This window comes from Cydia splendana, chromosome 19, assembly GCF_910591565.1.
Source record: "Cydia splendana chromosome 19, ilCydSple1.2, whole genome shotgun sequence".
In the NCBI taxonomy this organism is placed as follows: domain Eukaryota; kingdom Metazoa; phylum Arthropoda; class Insecta; order Lepidoptera; family Tortricidae; genus Cydia; species Cydia splendana.
The window spans coordinates 10,812,039-10,833,246 of NC_085978.1; the positions used below are offsets into that span (position 1 = coordinate 10,812,039).

Here is a 21,208-nt window from a genome sequence, read left to right on the forward strand (position 1 = left end):
GTCGGTATTATTTTAAACCTTCCTCAGATACCTGACGATGAGATAGCGAATCTAAGTGAGGCCAGGGAGGCCTGGTGTGAGTCGTGTCCGGGTGAGGACATCCCAGTCGCCCGTCACATTCAGCGGGCTTGGGACTCCCCTCCCTTAAAAGCAGCTCATACCACACTTCTTCAGGATAGTCCGGACGACTTCGAACGTGCCCGAATTCTAGCCGTATCAGCCCCCGAGTCGGGCCATTGGCTACAAGCACTCCCTTCCCGTCAAATAGGCACCGTTTTTGACCCAAGTAACTTGAGAATAGCTATATGCTTAAGGCTTGGGTCCAAAATATGTGTCCCTCACACTTGCGCCTGTGGCAAAAACGTCGATCAGCTGGGCCGACATGGCCTTTCATGCCCCAAAAGCGCCGGCCGCCTATTTCGCCACGGTACCATCAATGATTTGGTCCGTCGGTCGCTTGCCACCGCGTCTGTGCCTGCGATTCTCGAACCCGCGAGCATGGCGAGGGACGATGGCAGGCGCCCCGACGGGGCCACATTGGTGCCGTGGAACTAGGTAGGGCCCTGGTGTGGGACGCAACGTGCGTAGATACCTTCGCACAGTCCCATATCCAGGCGACCCGCACCCAGGCCGGCGGCGCGGCTGACCAGGCCCAGGTTCTCAAGCGCCGCAAATATTCGTCCTTACTTAAGGACTACGAGTTTGCGGCGCTCGCGGTAGAGACACTGGGCCCTTGGTCAGCCGACATGCAGGCCTTTGTGAGAGCCCTGTCGGGGCGGCTGATTGACGCCACAGGGGACCCCAGAGCTGGCGCGTATTTCTCGCAACGAATCGCCCTGGCGGTTCAGCGAGGAAACGCCGCCAGCGTAATGGGTACCATGCCACAGGCGGACCTGCTAGAGGGGGTATTCTTTTTATAATTAGGTTTTTATTTTATAGGTAAGTTTCTTTTATTTTAGTTTTAATTTTAATTTCTTTGTAGTTTTAGTTTGTTTTAATAAGTTATTTTATATTCAATATGTTACATTCGTAAGTTAAAGTTAATTATGTTTGTCATGTTGGTATATAGTTATTTCGGCGTTTTTTTACACGAAGTAAAATAAAAAGTGCTGACAACCAGTTATTAAGCAGGTGCACTAAAACTACAAAAAAATGAAATCAGTGTCAGTTTTTCAAAAAAAGCTACTTTGGTTGTTTTAACTTTTCTTTGTCATTTTTTTTTCTCTTTGTACGTTCGCACTATTCAGTAAAAAAATTTCACAACAAAAAAACTGGCAGGGGCACTTAGATACACTAGAGGGGCACTTTGACATGTTCAAAACTGCCCCATTCTTTATTGTACCAAAGTACCCCAATGGTCAAATAAATGAAAAATAATTTATTAAAAATATACTATTAAGTATTAAGTACTTTAAAATAATAAGCTTACTCTATTACTGAATAAACGTACTAAGCGCTCATTATGATGTTCATCCGGTAAAGTCTAAAATTTCGCACCACAACTCGATAAAAAAATCATAATTTATTTACTATGCGACCGCGGAAACACTAGTCCGGTGGCCGGCTGCATGAAACAAACCTCATCAAAAAATAGAATATACCTACCCTGTAGAGGTACCTGACATTTAGTAGCTTCCAACGCACTTGGTCGGCCTAGGCTTAACCTGGCAGATTTTGTACAAATGGCAAAAACGTTGGACAAAAATTCATCAAAAAAAACCTCATCGAAAAATAGAATGAAACTTGTATGGTAGTATACCTGACCTTGAGGACAGTAAAAAAAAAGTGGTCGGCCTCACCTTAGCCTGGCAGTTTTTGCAGTCCGACCAGATTTATTGGGTCACGTGAGAGCTACAATTTACCTCATCGAAAAATAGAATGAAACAAACGGATTATAATAGCTAAAATAAGCCTGTTGACGTATGTCTTGGTCGGCCTCACCTTAACCTGGCAGTTTTTGCAGTCCGACCAAATTTATAAAAAAATCATCAAAATTTTTTTATCGAAAAATCGTATGAAACTGGTATGGTACGATGGCTGCCTTTGAGGACAGTAATAAAAAAAGTGGTCGGCCAAATCCTGTGTTGGCAGGTTCCTGTGTCCGACCAATTTTGTGGTACCACGTGAGAGCTACAATTTTACCTCATCGAAAAATAGAATGAAACAAACGGATTAAAATAAGCCTGTTGACGTATGTCTTGGTCGGCCTCACCTTAACCTGGCAGTTTTTGCAGTCCGACCAAATTTATAAAAAAAACATCAAAAAATTTTTTATCGAAAAATCGTATGAAACTTGTATGGTACGATAACTGCCTTTGAGGACAGTAAAAAAAAAGTGGTTGGCCAAATCCTGTGTTGGCAGGTTCCTGTGTCCGACCAATTTTGTGGTACCACGTGAGAGCTACAATTTACCTCATCGAAAAATAGAATGAAACAAACGGATTATAATAGCTAAAATAAGCCTGTTGACGTATGGCTTGTTACGGACGGCTTTCATAAATTCAATGTGGCAGTGTGCGGCAGAATCCACTTGCATCAAATTTGATGCAACACATTGTGGCTGGACATTAAGAGATGAAATGTATAAGATCAAATGGTTTGAAGGACACATAACGCCTTTGCGAGTCGAAGAAATAACAATAGATAAGACGGAGTCTGGGGAAAGTTCGTCAGACTTCGACTCCGAAGATGATTATGATTAACAGTAATTATTAACAATAAAAGGGTTATTCCCACTAGTTACCACCAAGTTCTTATCAGTGGTAACTACTGGGAATTATTTTCCCACCTTTTACCACTGGTAAAAGGTGGGAATTTCTTTTCTACAAACAGAGCTTCGAAGGAGAAATGCTACAATAATAATGCAGTTGATGGAAAAAAGGCTGATTTGATGCAAAGATAATCACTTAATATATGTGAGGTTATCTTGTGTATTTTACCGTTTATTAAAATTTTGGAAGGCTCACGTGCAGTTTTTCCTCTTATATAACAAGTGTTCGATTGAAAACTAAGCTTTGGTGTATACCTGGATCACCTGCATGTACAAGGCGTTTCATATACGTCCGCCCATCAGATAGGTACACAAAGTCATGATGCGTATGGAATACAGCATGTGTGGCCAAGCCATTATGCCCTAAATTAGGGGTCATCCATTAATTACGTCACACGTTTAGGGGGAGGGAGGGGGTCAAGAAAATGTGACATATTGTGACATGGGGGAGGGGGGAGACACAAACTTTGTGACGTCACTTTAACTTCATCAGTAACCGATTTTTTTTTTTAATTATTTTATTCGCTGTACATTTAAATAACAAGTTTTTAAAACGATAATCGTTTTTATTCTTTTAATTTTCTTTCCTAAGCAGTTTTGGGTTATAAAATTACTAATATTTATATCGTCAAAAATATTTTGATAAAATATTAATAATACTTAGGTACTTACTTAATTCGATTTGGCGATTTCGTAGAAAAAATGTGACGTCACACTAGGGGGGAGGGGTTTGCCAAATGTGACCAAATGTGACAAGGGGGGGGGGGGGGGTCAAAAAACCTAGAAATTCGTGTGACGTAATTAATGGATGACCCCTTATGTACTACAGTGAAACCTGGTTAATTGGCACCTGGATAAATGGAAAACCTCAATAATTGCAACCACAAGTCCGGTCCCGGTCCCTTGAGACCAAAAGGCCTCTATAATTGAAATTTTGGAACCTCTATAATTGCAATTTAGATTTTAGTGCATTTCGTAATTTTGCCTCTGTAATTGACCACATCGCAACAAAGACCTCTATAATTGACCCTGTGCTAAAAAAATCCGTTATTTATGCTCTTCTTTTTACCTCTATTATTGAAACGAGTCTTACTTATTACCTCTGTAATTGAAATAATGTAGTTGTAGACAGCAGAAACAATATTTTAATAGCAATGATTATTTTATTTATACTTTCATCCAGAATTCAATTTATTTATTAGGTATCAATCACAGCCTGTAGTAGGTGAAATAGTTTTGATTAAATCAAAAACAAAGTATGCTTTTTACATTCTAATAAAACTTTCTTCTACAATTCAAGGGAATTTTTAAACCCAATTGATAAGAAAATAAAGTAGTAATTAATGTAGTGTAAAAGTGCAAGTATAGATATTGCTTTGATATAATATATAGACCAGAAACCCAGAACGTAAGCGTGTAGATAATAGTTATTTGCACCTCCATAAAAGAAATTTGTCAGAACGCAACCTCTATTAATGGAAACCTCTATAATTGACACAACGATTTCTTGAACCTCTTTAATTGACAAGACCTGCTTAAATGAAAAACCTGGTTAATTGACAAAAAATGGCCGGTCCCTTGAGATTGCAATTATCCAGGTTCCACTGTACTTCGTTAAGAGCGCTCTTACAAGAAAAGTCGAAATAATGCAAAATTGATGATACTAGTCGACGAAATTCAGGACTTTGCGCTCATTATTAGAAACAATGAGTACTTGTTCCAGTAAAAGCGTCTTCTTATCTTTATAAATGTCGTTGTAAATATTAGAAAAAGGACTTATTAAATTAGTAATGATTTTTTTTCTGATGGTCGTTCCCGAAAAACCCCGTGAAGCACTGAATGGCGAGCTCTTATTTGGAAATGTTGAGAATTTTACTCTGCTAAACCTGGCTATTTTGTATTACTAATACCCTGTACTTTAGGCATATCAAACTATATTTTTCCTACATACCTTTGAGAAAGAGAAAATCAAAGTAAAACGAACTCGATTTTCTCTCCGAAACAAGTGTCAATTCCTACGAAAATCTACTTAATATCGAAGTCATTTTCATACTCAAGCAATCTGCAACGTTTGCTTATACTGTTGGTATACATTAGTGTTTATGAAATTCTACTATAATTTTTTGGCAATTTTTTGAAAACTACTCTATATTACCGATGACGCGCGCTGCGCCAGCTCAGTGCCGCGGCAGAGCTTGTAGAGGCAGGACGTGTGTCGGTCGGCTCCGCACATTTTCAACGGCGACGACGAGGTTTTTTATCATTGTGTGCGGCGGGCGCCGTGTAAAACGCTATACTGTGTGCGTGTAAACCGCAACGAGAGACTTTGATCCTAGCACCGTTTTTATAGTATTATAATTTATAATGGTACAGTTTAATAAACTACCGGACAGGATTAAAAATATTTGAAACGACCTGACATTCTATATGTATTTATTTGACTCAAGATAGTACTCAGGGTCTGATGATGGAGCCGGAAGGTGGGCACCGGTACCAATCAACCATGCAACTAAACCACTTTGTGTTTAGGCTCGTTTTATTCATCTCAACAAGATCTTTGACACAAGATAGTACTCAGGGTCTGATGATGGAGCCGGAAGGTGGTCACCGGTACCAATCAACCATGCAACTAAACCACTTCGTGTTTGGGCTCGTTTGATTCGGTTCAACAAGATCTTTGACTTAAGATAGTACTCAGGGTCTGATGATGGAGCCGGAAGGTGGTCACCAGTACCAATCAACAATGCAACTAAACCACTTCGTGTTTAGGCTCGTTTTATTCGTCTCAACAAGATCTTTGACTTAAGATAGTACTCAGGGTCTGATGATGGAGCCGGAAGGTGGTCACCGGTACCAATCAACCATGCAACTAAACCACTTCGTGTTTGGGCTCGTTTGATTCGTCTCAACAAGATCTTTGGCACAAGATAATACTCAGGGTCTGATGATGGAGCCGGAAGGTGGTCACCGGTACCAATCAACCATGCAACTAAACCACTTCGTGTTTAGGCTCGTTTGATTCGTCTCAACAAGATCTTTGACACAAGATAGTACTCAGGGTCTGATGATGGAGCCGGCAGGTGGTCACCGGTACCAATCAACCATGCCACTAAACCACTTCGTGTTTAGGCTCGTTTTATTCGTTTCTATAAGATCTTTGACACAAGATAGTACTCAGGGTCTGATGTTGGAGCCGGAAGGTGGTCACCGGTACCAATCAACCATGCAACTAAACCACTTCGTGTTTAGGCTCGTTTGATTCGTCTCAACAAGACCTTGGACACAAGATAGTACTCAGGATCTGATGATGGAGCTGGAAGGTGGCCACGGGTACCAGTCTACCATGTAACTGAACCACTTCGTGTTTGGGCTCGTTTGATTTGTCGCAACAAGATCTTTGACACAAGTTAGTACTCAGGGTCTGATGATGGAGCTGGACTGTGGCCACGGGTACCAGTCTACCATGTAACTGAACCACTTCGTGTTTGGACTCATTTGATTCGTCGCAATAAGATGTTTGACACAAGATACTACTCAGGGTCTGATGATGGAGCTGATGATGATAGACAGGTACCCGTCGCCACCTTCGCGCTCCATCATCAGACCCTGAGTACTACCTTGTGTCAAAGATCTTGTTGAGATGAATAAAACGTGCCTAAACACGAAATGGTTTAGTTGCATGGTTGATTGGTACCGGTGACCACCTTCCGGCTCCAACATCAGACCCTGAGTACTATCTTGTGTCAAAGATCTTGTTGAAACGAATAAAACGAGCCTAAACACGAAGTGGTTTAGTTGCATGGTTGATTGGTACCGGTGACCACCTTCCAGCTCCATCATCAGACTCTGAGTATCACCTAGTGTCAAAGATCTTGTTGAGACGAATCAAACGATCCTAAACACGATGTGGTTTAGTTGCATGGTTGATTGGTAATGGTACCTTCCAGCTCCATCATCAGACCCTGAGTACTGTCTTGTGTCAAAGATCTTGTTGAGGCGAATCAAACGAGCCCAAACACGAAGTTGTTTAGTTACATGATAGACTGGTACCCGTGGCCACCTTCCAGCTCCATCATCAGACCCTGTGTATCTTCAGTGTCAAAGATCTTGTTGAGACGAATCAAACGAGCCTAATCATGTTACTACATGGTTGATTGGTATCCGTGACCACCTTAATCATCATCAGATCCTCAGTACCAGTTCGTTTTTAAACCCTCGTTGATACAAACTTTACAACCTATAGGTACCAAATGCAATGACGAAACATGTAAATGAGCGAGTAGGTACCTATAATTTCTTTCGAGTAATATACCTTCATAAGTACAAGTATGGGGCTATTCATAAATTACGTCGTTTCAAATGGGAGGAGTGGGGGGGGGGTCTGGACATCGGATGATGGTAACATGACGTAGGAGGAAACAGATTCATCCGAAGCTTGATTTTTGGATGATTTGAGGGGTGGGGGGGGGGGTCAAAAATCGTCAAAAATAGATGACGTAATTTATGAACAGCCCCTATGTACATTTGCACTGCATTTAGTATTTTCGTACTTACCAAATAACAGTTTTAGAACTTTAAAAGTTAAGTACAGTTAGTGTTGTTATGGTTGATTTCAATATGCTTCGCGAAGGATCAAGAATGTTTAATCCATCATTGTAGTGCGAGTGTGGTAGAAGGGATCGGCGTACTGAGCTCGCACGGCCTGCCGCAGCGCGTAAAATACCTAAACTCGCTCAACGCCGAAATGTAATAGCGCTCTTAAAACTTAGCTTACCTGTGTATTTACTCTTTCCAAAATATTTATCTTACTTAAAATGCAGCCTACACAAACGGTCTTTGTCATTTGCCTTAGTTTTTGGTACTCAAAGCTTTTTCTCACCGATTTATGCATATCGGGTCCTTGGGAAAAAAGGGAGATCCTATAGGTATATTTCCACAATTTGTCGCACACTATTGCAGTATTGTGGAGAGAAAAAAACATACAACCGAATTGATAACCTCCTCCTTTGGGATTTGGAAGTCGGTTACAAAAGGAGAATGTTTACAATTTATTGGAAACAATGTATGTGATTTGACAGTGACAGCAACTCCACAATGGAGGCGCCACCTGGCGTGATAAAATGTCAGTTATGCCTCCTCATTCTATCTGTAGTGGAAAAGTAGGATATACGATTCAAAACTTATCAAAAATCGATGAAAACCTTTTTATTTTTGACATCTGTGAGACATCATCTCAACGTAAGTGTTACTCTGAAACCAAGTCAGTAGTTAGAGAACGTTATTTAGATATTAGATAGATTTATGAATAAAATTTGAACTGAATGTTTTCTTTTTTTTAAAGCCCTCTAAGACCTCCATGGACTCATTTACTTATGACTTTTTTCAGTTAGCATTATTAAGTTAAGTTCAAGCTGCGAAGAAACCATATTTTCAATATAGAAATTATTATTCTTTATAAATGTGGTCGGACTACAAAAACTGCCTGGCTAAGGTGAGGCCGACCAAGACATACGTCAACAGGCTTATTTTAGGTATTATAATCCGTTTGTTTCATTCTATTTTTCGATGAGGTAAATTGTAGCTCTCACGTGGTACCACAAAATTGGTCGGACACAGGAAGCTGCCAACACAGGATTTGGCCGACCACTTTTTTTTTACTGTCCTCAAAGGCAGCTATTGTACCATACAAGTTTCATACGATTTTGCGATAAAAAAATTTTGATGATTTTTGTATAAATTTGGTCGGACTGCAAAAACTGACAGGTTAAGGTGAGGCCGACCAAGACATACGTCAACAGGCTTATTTTAGCTATTATAATCCGTTTGTTTCATTCTATTTTTCGATGAGGTAAATTGTAGCTCTCACGTGGTACCACAAAATTGGTCGGACACAGGAACCTGCCAACACAGGATTTGGCCAACCACTTTTTTTTTACTGTCCTCAAAGGCAGCTATCGTACCATACAAGTTTCATACGATTTTTCGATAAAAATTTTTTGATGTTTTTTTTATAAATTTGGTCGGACTGCAAAAACTGCCAGGTTAAGGTGAGGCCGACCAAGACATACGTCAACAGGCTTATTTTAGCTATTATAATCCGTTTGTTTCATTCTATTTTTCGATGAGGTAAAATTGTAGCTCTCACGTGGTACCACAAAATTGGTCGGACACAGGAACCTGCCAACACAGGATTTGGCCGACCACTTTTTTATTACTGTCCTCAAAGGCAGCCATCGTACCATACCAGTTTCATACGATTTTTCGATAAAAAATTTTTGATTATTTTTTTATAAATTTGGTCGGACTGCAAAAACTGCCAGGTTAAGGTGAGGCCGACCAAGACATACGTCAACAGGCTTATTTTAGCTATTATAATCCGTTTGTTTCATTCTATTTTTCGATGAGGTAAATTGTAGCTCTCACGTGACCCAATAAATCTGGTCGGACTGCAAAAACTGCCAGGCTAAGGTGAGGCCGACCACTTTTTTTTTACTGTCCTCAAGGTCAGGTATACTACCATACAAGTTTCATTCTATTTTTCGATGAGGTTTTTTTTGATGAATTTTTGTCCAACGTTTTTGCCATTTGTACAAAATCTGCCAGGTTAAGCCTAGGCCGACCAAGTGCGTTGGAAGCTACTAAATGTCAGGTACCTCTACAGGGTAGGTATATTCTATTTTTTGATGAGGTTTGTTTCATGCAGCCGGCCACCGGACTACACGTTTTCACGCACTAAGCGGCAACGGCTGGCAGGAGAGATGTGCCGAAGCTGGTACCTCAATCACACATACAAAGCCACGTTTTAGTGTTGCAGAAGGTGAACATAAGTTTTTAGTTAAGGAATTAGTGTGGGTGTTCAAAACTGCCCCTTGTGCCTATCTGCCCCGCTTCCCCCTATGCGTAAAACATAACCAAAATGATAAAAATACCAAGGTCGGGATTAAGTATTTCAAATAAAACAAAAATAAAAATATCTATTGGTATGTAAACTGTATGCCATGCAATGTTATGCTTATTTGACTAAATAATACTTGGTAAAATGAAACTTGTCCAAGTAATTATTTGCTAAACAATAACTTGCCAAAAAAGACTATTGCTAACTGAAAAATTGCGATAAGTTGTTTTGCCAAACATTTTTTTGGGAAATGATAATTTGGGAAACATAGTTTGGGATGTGATACTTTGGGAAACGTTTTTGGCCCATTCGTTAGTAAACCCTATTCTATACCCAACTAAATCGTGCACCAGCGCCGGTACTACACCGCGCGGGCGGGACAGTTCCTATTGACAAAGTTTGATGTGCAGTTGGTGTTAAGTCCCCATACAAAACACCACCCCTTTAAGGGATGATTTCTGGAATAAAAACTATCCTATGTCCTTCCTCGGGACTCAAACAATCTCTATACCAAATTTCAAATAAATCGGTTCAGCGGCTTAAGCGTGAAGAGGTAACAGACAGACAGACAGCCACACTTTCGCCTTTATAATATTAGTATGGATGGATATGCACTAGTTCAAGGACGTGTAAGGGCCATTTTATTTAAAGTTGTCCCATACACTTTCATTTTCATATTTGGGATTTTTTATGTTATTTCTACTCAGAATCATGAGCTTTTTTTGATCGTAATAGGAGAAAAAAAGTGTCCCGAAATTCCCATAAAATTTTCGATCTTTACATTCCGTGACTGCCATACAAAGTCTATGAAAAATGGTACCGGAATGGAAATAAAAACCTTGGCACACTTTTTTTCTTCTATTAGGATAGAAAGAGCTCGTGATTCTGAGTAGAAATAACATAAAATTTCCCATATTAAAAAAAAAGTGTAGGGGACAACTTTAAATAAAATGACCCGTAAGCGATAAGATAGAGATTCCGTGTCGGTAAAAGAGATAGATAGGTATATTAATAGTGGATCGCTGGCTGTTCACATTGCACGAGGACTCTCTTTAAAGTACTATGCCTTATGGGAAACAGTCGAAGAGATAGCTCAGATCCGGAAACCGCTACCAACTTTTAGTATGTTGTTGCGCATGGTATTGGGTCTCCAAAACTGCCGGGAGACAGCGGCGCCGGCCATCTACTTCAGGCCTTCAGCGGAATGATATCATCAAAATGACTCCCGTCTCGTTGCGAATATTGCATATTGCACCCAAACTATGCATGGCACATACACGTGTGGGGTATTAAATGAAAGCTAATGAAATATTCTATACTTCATTTATACAGTGTGTACCAAAATATACAACAGTTTAAGAGCTATTTACAAAATAAACAAAATGAGGTAAAAAAATATTCGATTATTTGGATTTTATAACCAAACCAAAAGTCGGACGTTAAAGAAATGTACCACAACATTAAAGATGACATCTCAAGGCATACAATGATATCAAAAAAATCCAAATTTGACCAAATATGTGGAAATTATGAAATGAAATGTATTATAAGTCACCTAAACATTGTTTGCAGAAAAAAAAATGGTTTAAGAGCTATAAACACAGGAATACCATTTTTTATGAAAAAAGTAGGTGTATATCGATTTTATAGCTAAACCACAGAATAAATGTGTCGCTTAACTTCAAACTCGGGTAAATCCATTCGACCCTCTCAGCAAATATCTACCCTATTACCTTTTCTTAATACCAAAATCGCATAATCTGACAGATGGATTTACCCGAGTTTGAACTTAAGCGACTCAAATAATAGTACTATCGTACAGAAAGGAAACTTCCTACAAAACCGAAGTTTGACAGCGGTTCAGGGTCGAATCATGCTATCCCTTTCTAATATATGGCACTATCTCTTTCTGCTATTTAGGGTTGTCAAAATTCAAGTGATTATCTTATCTGTGGTCGTGCATGCAAAAGGAAGTCAAGTGGTGCCAACCCTAATAATTGCTCGGAGCAATGCTGAGCCGAGCGGAGCCGAGTTTGGCCGAAGTCAGGAGTTTCGCACCCCTGGCTAAACTAAAAACGTTAATAAAATGTTGCGTATAATATTAAAGAAACCAGTTATTCAACTATACATTACAATTTAAATTTTAAATTTCCGATAAAAACTGTGAAAGTTGTAGAAAAAAAACTAAAGCGCGCCAACAATTGTACAATTCTATCTTAATGCGCTCTTATTATGCAAAGAATTGTTCTAATTATCGAGTATTAAATGAAAGGACATTACATAAAATACATGAAAACGACATTTTCGACTGGAATCTTAATTTATAAATTGAATTTGCTTGTTAAACAAGCAAACGAACTGTACCTTCCTCCTTTGATAGTTGGTTAAAATGTGGCTTTTGTCACCTGGGCTACAAACACGAATGAATTGACACCTCATTTATTAAATAAGTTCAGTAGTTTCATGTAAACAGTACATGCACGCATAGACAGCAAATTCTGCCGTAGTCGAGCAAAAGATTAAAATTAATTAGACCTTTATTATCATTGCCTGGCACTACAAATATAAACTATAAACTCTGTGCGGAAAGAGAAGAGTCGTGGAAGATAAGGGAATCAATACATTCTATGAGTCGTCTCTCTCCGCACAGACTCTAAGAGAAATAAAAAGCAGTAGGTAGTACATAATTTCTCTAACATTGAAACCCTCAGGCCATAGAGTAACTGTTAGGGGCTTAGCGGGCGTCGCCTCTATGAGTTAGCAAGATGCCTTATGGAGGTTTCAAATGACCAGAGGGCTGACCTGTATGTATTTCAGAGGATCAGAGGGAAAATACTGCCAGCCTTCACAGCCTTGAAGCCCTTGCAACACTCAAGATTCCACTTTTCGAACTACTCGCTACGCTCGTAGTTAAAATTTGCTTCTATAAAAGGCTAATCGAGGCTGAATGAAGTAGATGGTCGGCGCCGCTGTTTCCCGGCAGTTTTCGAGACCCAATGCCATGTCCAACAACATACTAAAAGTTGGTAGCGGTTTCCAAATCTGAACTAAATTCCCATAAGGCAGTGCACTATTACACTCTTTACTCGCAGCGATACAAGCTGTCAACGATAAAATCGCTCAGCGGTAGGTACTCGCGAAGCGATGTTCGCTTGGCGGTCGGAGAGACCATGCAACTAGAAAAAATAGTCGTATTGTTTTACCACATCTATATCGATATTACTAACGAACCTCTGTAACTCGAAAAAAAGAAACTGTATTTCTACGTTTCTATAATTACCTGCCTAACACGAATTTTTAATGCGTTTTTAAGACGAACAAAAACCTACAAGAACCTCTCTAAGTCGATGCCCTCTATAAGACGAAACCTCGTTAACACGAAGTTTTTGGCGTTTCCCTTGAGATCCGTGCTATCGAGGTTCCATTATACTTCTATTCTGTGACTAAGGTTACAATACTTAATTCACGAAGGCTGATATTTCCTTGTAGACCTTATTAACCTTAAATACAGTGTTTAAAACGTCAAACTCGTATTCGACCACTCGCTTTATAGCCGGGCGACAAAACTATCAGAAGAAAGTACCAGAACTATACTCGCTTCTCGCTGCTCGCGCGCCAACTCATTTCTTATTTTGTAGCTCCAATCGCTTCTCGCTCATCGTTCTTGGTGAAACCAGTGCCAGTCCATTGAACCTTAAAAAATAATATATTATATTTACATTTATAACAGGAGGTACTATAAATATACCAATTATTTTACACTACTGAAAACTGCAACTAAAACGTTCGATATGTTTCGGAAATGTTTGGGCACAGTCATTTATAAGGTCAAACATGCCTCCCATCACCCATCCAATTAAATGAAATGTTCCGTATGGTGTATGTATAACTGTATACAGGTGTATAAAGACGGGCCAATAACAACTGCTTTGTAGGTATCTATTGTTTTATTTTTGAAGATTCTCTACCTAAACCTACGTAAAATTGACACCAACTACGCCATTTTTGGTACTAGCGTCCCGCCCCGGCTCCGCACGGGTTACACAATACCTTAACAAATTATACACCTAAATCTTCCTCAAGAATCACTCCGTTGATAGGTGAAAACCGCATGAAAATTCGATCCGTAGTTTTTGGGTCTATCGCGAACAGACACACAAACAGACGCGGCGGGGGACTTTGTTTTATAAGGTGGAGTGATTATATACTCGCTGTGGCCAAGGCTTTGCCCGTGTGGAATTTGGTCAATGTCTCTTCCTTCGTCTCTCCCCACCCGGGAGGATATAAATAATAAATAATTAAAAGCCTAAGCCCAAACACCTATTAAATACTTGTCATGGACAAGTTCCCTACACACACAATTAGGTTGCTTTGTTTCATCACAGAGTTCCTATGGCCACCTGCTGTCTCCATCATCAGATCAGTTCGACAGTACCATAATATTATTGTATTGTCATCAGAACTACATACAGCTGCCAATTTTCATGACGCTACGATCCTTGGAAGATGGTTAAATTAGTTACCTTAGATTCCATTAAGTACATAGTTAGTTACATACAGGTCGACCTAATAAAAGCTTTTTAAAAAAAATACTATCATCATTCAGGCCTTTAACATCTTGACAGATGATTTATGCAGCGTCTGTAAGCGAGGAACAACGTCTCTCGTGGCTGTATAAGCCAATGCGGGACCGGCATTTGCGACCGCATTTGTGGCAGTTGAAGCTGGGAGCCATGTCGGCATCATCAGGTGGATTGTGCCTCTTTACGCGTTTTCGGGAAATGTTTCATGAAACCATGCTTTGTCGTGGAAAAAATATACTATAAGTACCTGTATATAAAAGATTTGAAAATCTTTGGACATACCTACTGTACAGTAAATAATAATCGTATTTACTTTATTCCTCTTCAACTCGATACCTCCACCCTTTCCCGAGATAAAGGGTCTTGACATACAGACGGACGGACGGACAGACGGACGGATGGACAGACGGAAAGACAGATAGACACACGGACGGACGGACTCACAGACGGACAGACGGACAGACGGACGGACGGAAAACGAATTGATCCTTAAAGAGTCCCGTTTTTTCCTTTTGAGGTACCGGACCCTAAAAAATTACTTCTGCTTATCATAGCACTCTTCCTTTGGACATACTGTATACCTAGTAAATAATAATACTCGTATTTACTTTATTCCTCTTCAACTCGATACCTCCACCCGTTCCCGAGATCAAGGGTCTTGACAGACGGACGGACGGACGGACGGATACACGGATAGACGGACGGATTCACAGACGGATAGACGGACAGACGGATAGACCCACCGACAGGCGGACGGACAACGAAGTGATACCTAAAGGGTCCCGTTTTTTCATATCTGTAGTTAATGCAAATGCTCTATTTGTCAAAGTAAATAAAATATCTTCACACGATCAGGGTTTTGGGCATGTTTTGGGGGACAAAAACATGGAAATAACTTGGGTGCGCATGTTTCGGATAGATAACGAAATCCTAAAATACAGGCGGATAACACAAACAACCTACACGATATTATACTTAAGCAAATACCTTAATTAGTACATTTTATGTTGTTATGTTACTCTTGCGTAGGTATTTATTCATACTTTAGTAGCTTTCTATAAATAAGATCACTATTTTTTCTCTTGACATGTTTATTTTACTATTCGAAAAACATGACAGCGTCAAATATTTAAAAGTCGAAAAAAGTATATAATTACGTAAAAAGGCTTAAGATAATTAAGAAAAAACCGGACAAGTGCGAGTCGGACTCGCCCGTACGATGTTCCGTACTTTTTAGTATTTCTTGTTATAGCGGCAACAGAAATACATCATCTGGGAAAATTTCAACTGCCTAGCTATCACGGTTCATGAGGTACAGCCTGGTGACAGACGGGCGGACGGACGGACAGCGGAGTCTTAGTAATAGGGTCCCGTTTTTACCCTTTGGGTACGGAACCCTAAAAAAAGTAAAACCGACTTCAAGCCTTCATCAGCAGTTCCACTTTATCAAATGGCACTTTGTAACTGTAAATGCTTAGTTATTTAGTTGATGAAAATACAAAACTCGCTGTATGTATGCTTATAAGATTTGAGGAGTTCCCTCAATCCCTCATGGAACCTATCATCAGACTAAACCTTGATAAAAATGTTCTTTATAAATCTTACGGGCTTAGTAAACTTAACCAAGAGTACAAATCGCCAAAGTGAACTATGCATCGTTAAAGAGTTCCGTTTTAATCATCGTCAGCAGTTCCATTTCGTTAATTGTCACTTTAACTGATATAAATAAAAACTGAATGTAAATACCTACTTGCTTTATTGATGAAAACACAAAAAACGCTATATGTAAGGTAAACGGCCCCAAGTTCGTGTTAGTACGTTATTTCGTTAGTTTTGTTTCTGGCGCAAATAATAAGGAATTCAATTATTTTTTATTCTAATTATACATATGAAAACAATCTGCATTATTTAATCTCTTCAATAAAGTAATAACCAATATTTTAGTAATTAAACTGAGAGTGATACGACGGTCGAAACTGTCAGAGGGCCGCGAACAACTGTGTTGTATGCGTGCACTTTTATTAGGCGTAAGGTGCGCGCTCTCACTTGTTAAGCTTATAGGAAGGAAAAGCTAAACCCATTCGAATAAAAGTTTTTGGGAGTGTTTCTGTGGGTTCCTTAGTAATTGATTTGACAAGAAAAAAGATTGAATATATGCATAGAAATAACTTAAAATTGCAATAAATCGACTCACGAAATAGCGGTCATTTTATTTTTCGTGTGTCTCCTATTTCGTGCCACTAACGAATCAAGGATTTTCTAGATACATTTTGAGTGCTTGTTTTTAAATATAACAACGAAGATAATTAAAAAAATAAATTAGTTAACAATTAATGTATTTCATGAAGTTTCGTATGAGCGAAATTCGGTATATGTTTTTTTCACTAGAATTCTCATAAAACGAGTTTGAATGTGACCCGAGTTAAAATTTTTAAGGTATATTCCACGTATATTCTCATATTAACTACTAGCACAATTTTATTTATTATTCAATTTATTTGATTTATTTTTGTGTATGTTTATATTTAACGTATAAGATAGTAAATTATTTTTTGTAAATAATTTTTATTTTTTAATTTATTTTAATTTGTAATTTTTATTTTATTTATTTAAATAGTTTGGCTCTTAATCACGTATTAAAGTACCCATATGGTTTACAAAGTCTTAATTCAACCATTAAAGACGACGAGTACAAAAAACTTTAAGCTAGCTCTCAAAATTTTTTTTTTATATTATTTTTAATTTGACCATACAATTATTCGTAAGTAGGTAAGACCGTTAAATATAAATGATTATCAGCAAATTATCACCAATTACTCTAAGAAAACTTTATGCCGAAACAGGGGACACGAATTCACGAACTTAGGAGCTGACCTAAATTTGTATCACGAAATGGGAGCCAAATAAGAGGTTCACGACAAAATTCATATAAAATAAAGTTTCAACTAAAACCCTACAGTTTATACATTAAATTATCAACAAAGAACTAATATAACTTATTCAAAAGCTTTCAAGGTAATGATATGCTTAGTAATATTTAAAAAAATATACAAACTCTCAACTCACTCTCAAGAGCCTTAACCTGCCGAAACAGGGGCCCTTTACCTTATGCCTATAAGATTCGAAGAGTTCCGTGGATTCCTCATGGATCCCATCATCAGAACTGGGATAAAAACGGGACCAACTTGGAACTATGTATATACTTCCAAACTAAAAACTAATTTTCCAAATCGGTTCACCACCACCAACCGGTTGAACTTGTAACCTAAGTAGAGGTTTACAAAATTAAATATACTTAAGGTCACTGTGGGCAAGACCGGCATACTTTTTTTTCACTTTGGAGTGATCTAGTTCCGTTAATTATTAACCTACATTAACGCTTGTAATCGCATACGATGAAGAATTTAATAACTAGTAGTTCGCCCCGAACTGAGAACTCGCGGTTAACCAAAAATTATATAGCGATTGACTTTATTGCACCTACTTAGGTACTCGTATAGTGACATAAAATAATAGAAAATAAATGAGGGCGCCAGTTTCTACGTAACTGTCACATTTTTGACGTAAAATGCTTACACATGGCAACAATTTAGTATGGACATTTTTGAGTTCCATTTTATTTAATTTCTACTATTTTATGTCGCACTATAGGCGGCACTGACAGATTTAAGCAAAGAGTAGTATGTATAATATAGTTGGTCAAGCAGATCTTGTCAGTAGAAAAAGGCGGCAAATTTGAAAAATGTAGGCGCGATGGGATATCGTCCGATACAAAATTTGAATTTCACGCCTTTTTCCACTGACAAGATTTGCTTGACCATCTATATATAGAACAAAATTTGAAAAATGTAGGCGCGAAGGGATATCGTCTGATACAAAATTTGAATTTCACGCCTTTTTCTACTGACAAGATTTGCTTGACCATCTATATACAGGGTGACCTTAGCCATTGGACAAACCCTGATATCCCACGTAGGGTTACTTCGCAGAAATGCTCTAACGGTTATTAATATTTTAATTAAAAAAAAAAAAATATCATACAAAAGTTATTAACAATAATCGACAACAAAAAGAAACATACTGTATTAATCATTGGCAGTGCTTTTGGCATTTTTTTTGAAAATGTGCGACAATGATGACATTTGTCAAAAGTCAGAATCTTATTAATGTCATAAATAAAAAAGATAATCAAAACGGTCCAAGAAGGTTTTATACTATTTATTACCTCAGGAGCTATTGACACAGAGGTTGCTCCAAAGTAAAAAAATTGTAATTTGTTAATTTATTCGTAACCGCTACACCGATTGTTATGATACTTTGTATACTGGTTCTAAATACCCTGATGCATATGTACATTTCGGCTTTGTCCAATGGCTAGGGACCACTTTTCTCGTGGAACTTTTTTGCATCAATTTTGAAGCGCCATCTGTAATTCTTAACCAGAAACATCAACGTCAATATCAGGGGTGAAGGGGCATAAATAGCGTCTAAGGACCTATGTTGCGAACGTAAAAAACTTCGACTTTGAAGAAAGGCTTCAGGATATTTATTAATACACGAAAACAGATTAGGTACTTTTAACTTGACTGTTGATGTAAATAAAGTACCTATCATACACGGCTGGAATAACACACAATTGACCACAAAACACAATTGAACGCAGCACAGGTTGTGAATCTACCCGCCCTGATTTTTTCTGAATTTTCTGATAATAAAGTTCTCAGCAACTGTGATGGCGTATGAAAACTTTGTTTCTTTTAACATTGTAAAACTGAAAGTATTTTTATTTATATGAATTATGTCGTAGTACAGACTATAAATACGGTGTTATAATATTTTGAGTTTTATTCGACAAAGTTGTTTTTTTGTGACAATTGCCTCCATGGCAAGTATGGCAACGCGATAAATAATCTGTTCTATCAGATGTTTATTTGTTTGTTTCATGCCCTGGATACAAGACTTTTAAGACGTTCTGACGAAATAAAGTGAAGCCATATTAACAAAAAAAAGTTTAGCGTTAAGTAATATAGATGGCGCTATTTTTTCGAATAAAGGGCTTTGTATACGGCTGTCCCTCCCCTGGACTTAAGTCACCACCATAGAGATAAAAATAAACTGTATCTGTGCTAACCTGAAACATTTTCTGTCAAATGTCAAATACTTATGTTTATTTTATTTTTATCTTGCTAATTATTCCAAAATGGTAAATTTAAAAACGATATTATAAAAGTGTAAACCAAGCACTTTCATTTGATACCAAACTCGACCATGTTTCTTGCAATTAAAATTACCAGAATAGCAAGACCTCTTACAAACAGCTTTTTGGCCTTCTAAGCTCTTCTAGCTCAATAACCCCTTGATCGGGCCTGCTCATAATTTAATGACTAAAATATAATGCCGTCGACTACACGTTTACCTAATTTCATTTAAATTAGAACAAATTTACTTAAGTTATTGAGTATCAAACTATCTTCTGCCAGTTCAGCTTAAAAACATCGAAATGCCAGGACGTGCCCCTAGCCAGCCGCGTGTTCAAAGTCGAATGTAAGTACTTCGCTTCGCTTCGCTCGCTCGTTCGATTAATAGTTTAGCTTTAGTGACAGATCATTTCAAACACAAATTAAGCAAAAACAATAGTTTTTTTTTTATTTGGCGAGTAGACGGACTTCCCGTGCAGTTTAAGGGAAGTCCGTCTAGTAATGATATCAGCCAATCTATGGGTGCGTATATTATTTTCGTAGTCAAATTCCTAAAAGGAACGAATCAAGACAATGAAAAGTGTACTTTAAACTTGTTAATATGGGGTGTAGATTAGAAATAAACACCATTTTTCTAATACAAAGGCAAGTCGCCCATATACTACGAAAATGGGGTGGTAAACTTTTTTTGGCAAATAATTACACGTAGGTAATTATTTTTTTGATTTCCGAAATAAAGGATCAATAGTCATTTAAACTGAATTTCAATCGTTTCTTTTAATTTACTGAGATCAAAATTTAATAAAGTACCTAACACCATGCGAAAAGGATTCAGGCATCAACTCGTCACACCAAAATTTTGTTATAACCTGTCACACCGCCAAAAGCGAAATTATTTGTTTCAATTCGTCACAAGTAAATTGAGTTCTCAAAAAAAAGTCACATCATCAGCATCATCACAAAAACGTCAGCGTCAGTCATTAAGTCACATCATAGTTTTGTAGCTATTGGTCACACGGCAAATCTGTTCCTATTCGTCATCCCGTCAAACAGTTCTAACTGGTCACAAGCAGGACTGAAAGGCCGTCGTGCGCAGTGATCGATTCTAACCTATGCCTAACCAGGCCTATGTTTCAACCCTCCCCAATTTATCGATATCGATAAAATACGCAAGCATGTAGCATACTACACTATTTAAGTCTGTTACAGGGCTCGGAAACCGTTCTCAACGCTCAAACCGGTTTCGTTCATTTGCCCGGGAACGAAATGGATTTCGTTTCCGTTTGCGGTTACCGGTTAAAGAACTGTTCTTTTGAAATAACGGTTTACACCAATTACGTTCTCGTTTCGTTCTTGAGGAACGAAATAAACCGGTTAAATTGAAAACGTCGCAGCAAGATAAAATGAGTATTATTATTTGTAACCGGCAGAATATCAGTGCTTTCCTCGAAAAAGCGAAGCGTATCGCTGCGTAGGAATCCTTTTGCGTCCTGCAGTACGCTGTGTGCGCCGAAATATGTGTTTTTTGTTTATTGTTTTTTTATTACTTTTCTACTTATTAATTAATTAGTGCATGTTTGTTACATGTTTTTCCTGTTTGTTAATAAATAATAGTTTCAGATGTTTTATTTTATAATTTTATTTAATAATTTTTTTTATAGCAGCTTTAGAATGATTATAGAAGAAGGTATTATTAATTATTTTTATTATTGATTAAAATCAACCAATTATTTATTTATACAAGAAAACTAATCAGTTTCAT

General features: G+C 38.1%; 1 protein-coding gene and 1 long non-coding RNA gene across 2 annotated transcripts in view; one reads left to right on the top strand and one right to left on the bottom strand.

Moving 5' to 3' along the window:
• Positions 1–21,208, top strand: part of LOC134800080 (alpha-tocopherol transfer protein-like) — a 59,471-nt gene that overhangs the window by 13,051 nt on the left and 25,212 nt on the right. The gene's annotated exons all lie outside the window — the stretch shown is intronic.
• On the bottom strand, positions 9,024–15,361 carry LOC134800121 (uncharacterized). Its single transcript, XR_010145505.1, has 3 exons — positions 15,236–15,361; positions 13,249–13,358; positions 9,024–12,841 (listed from the first exon to the last, which is right to left on the bottom strand). It is a non-coding gene; the product is annotated as an uncharacterized LOC134800121 (long non-coding RNA).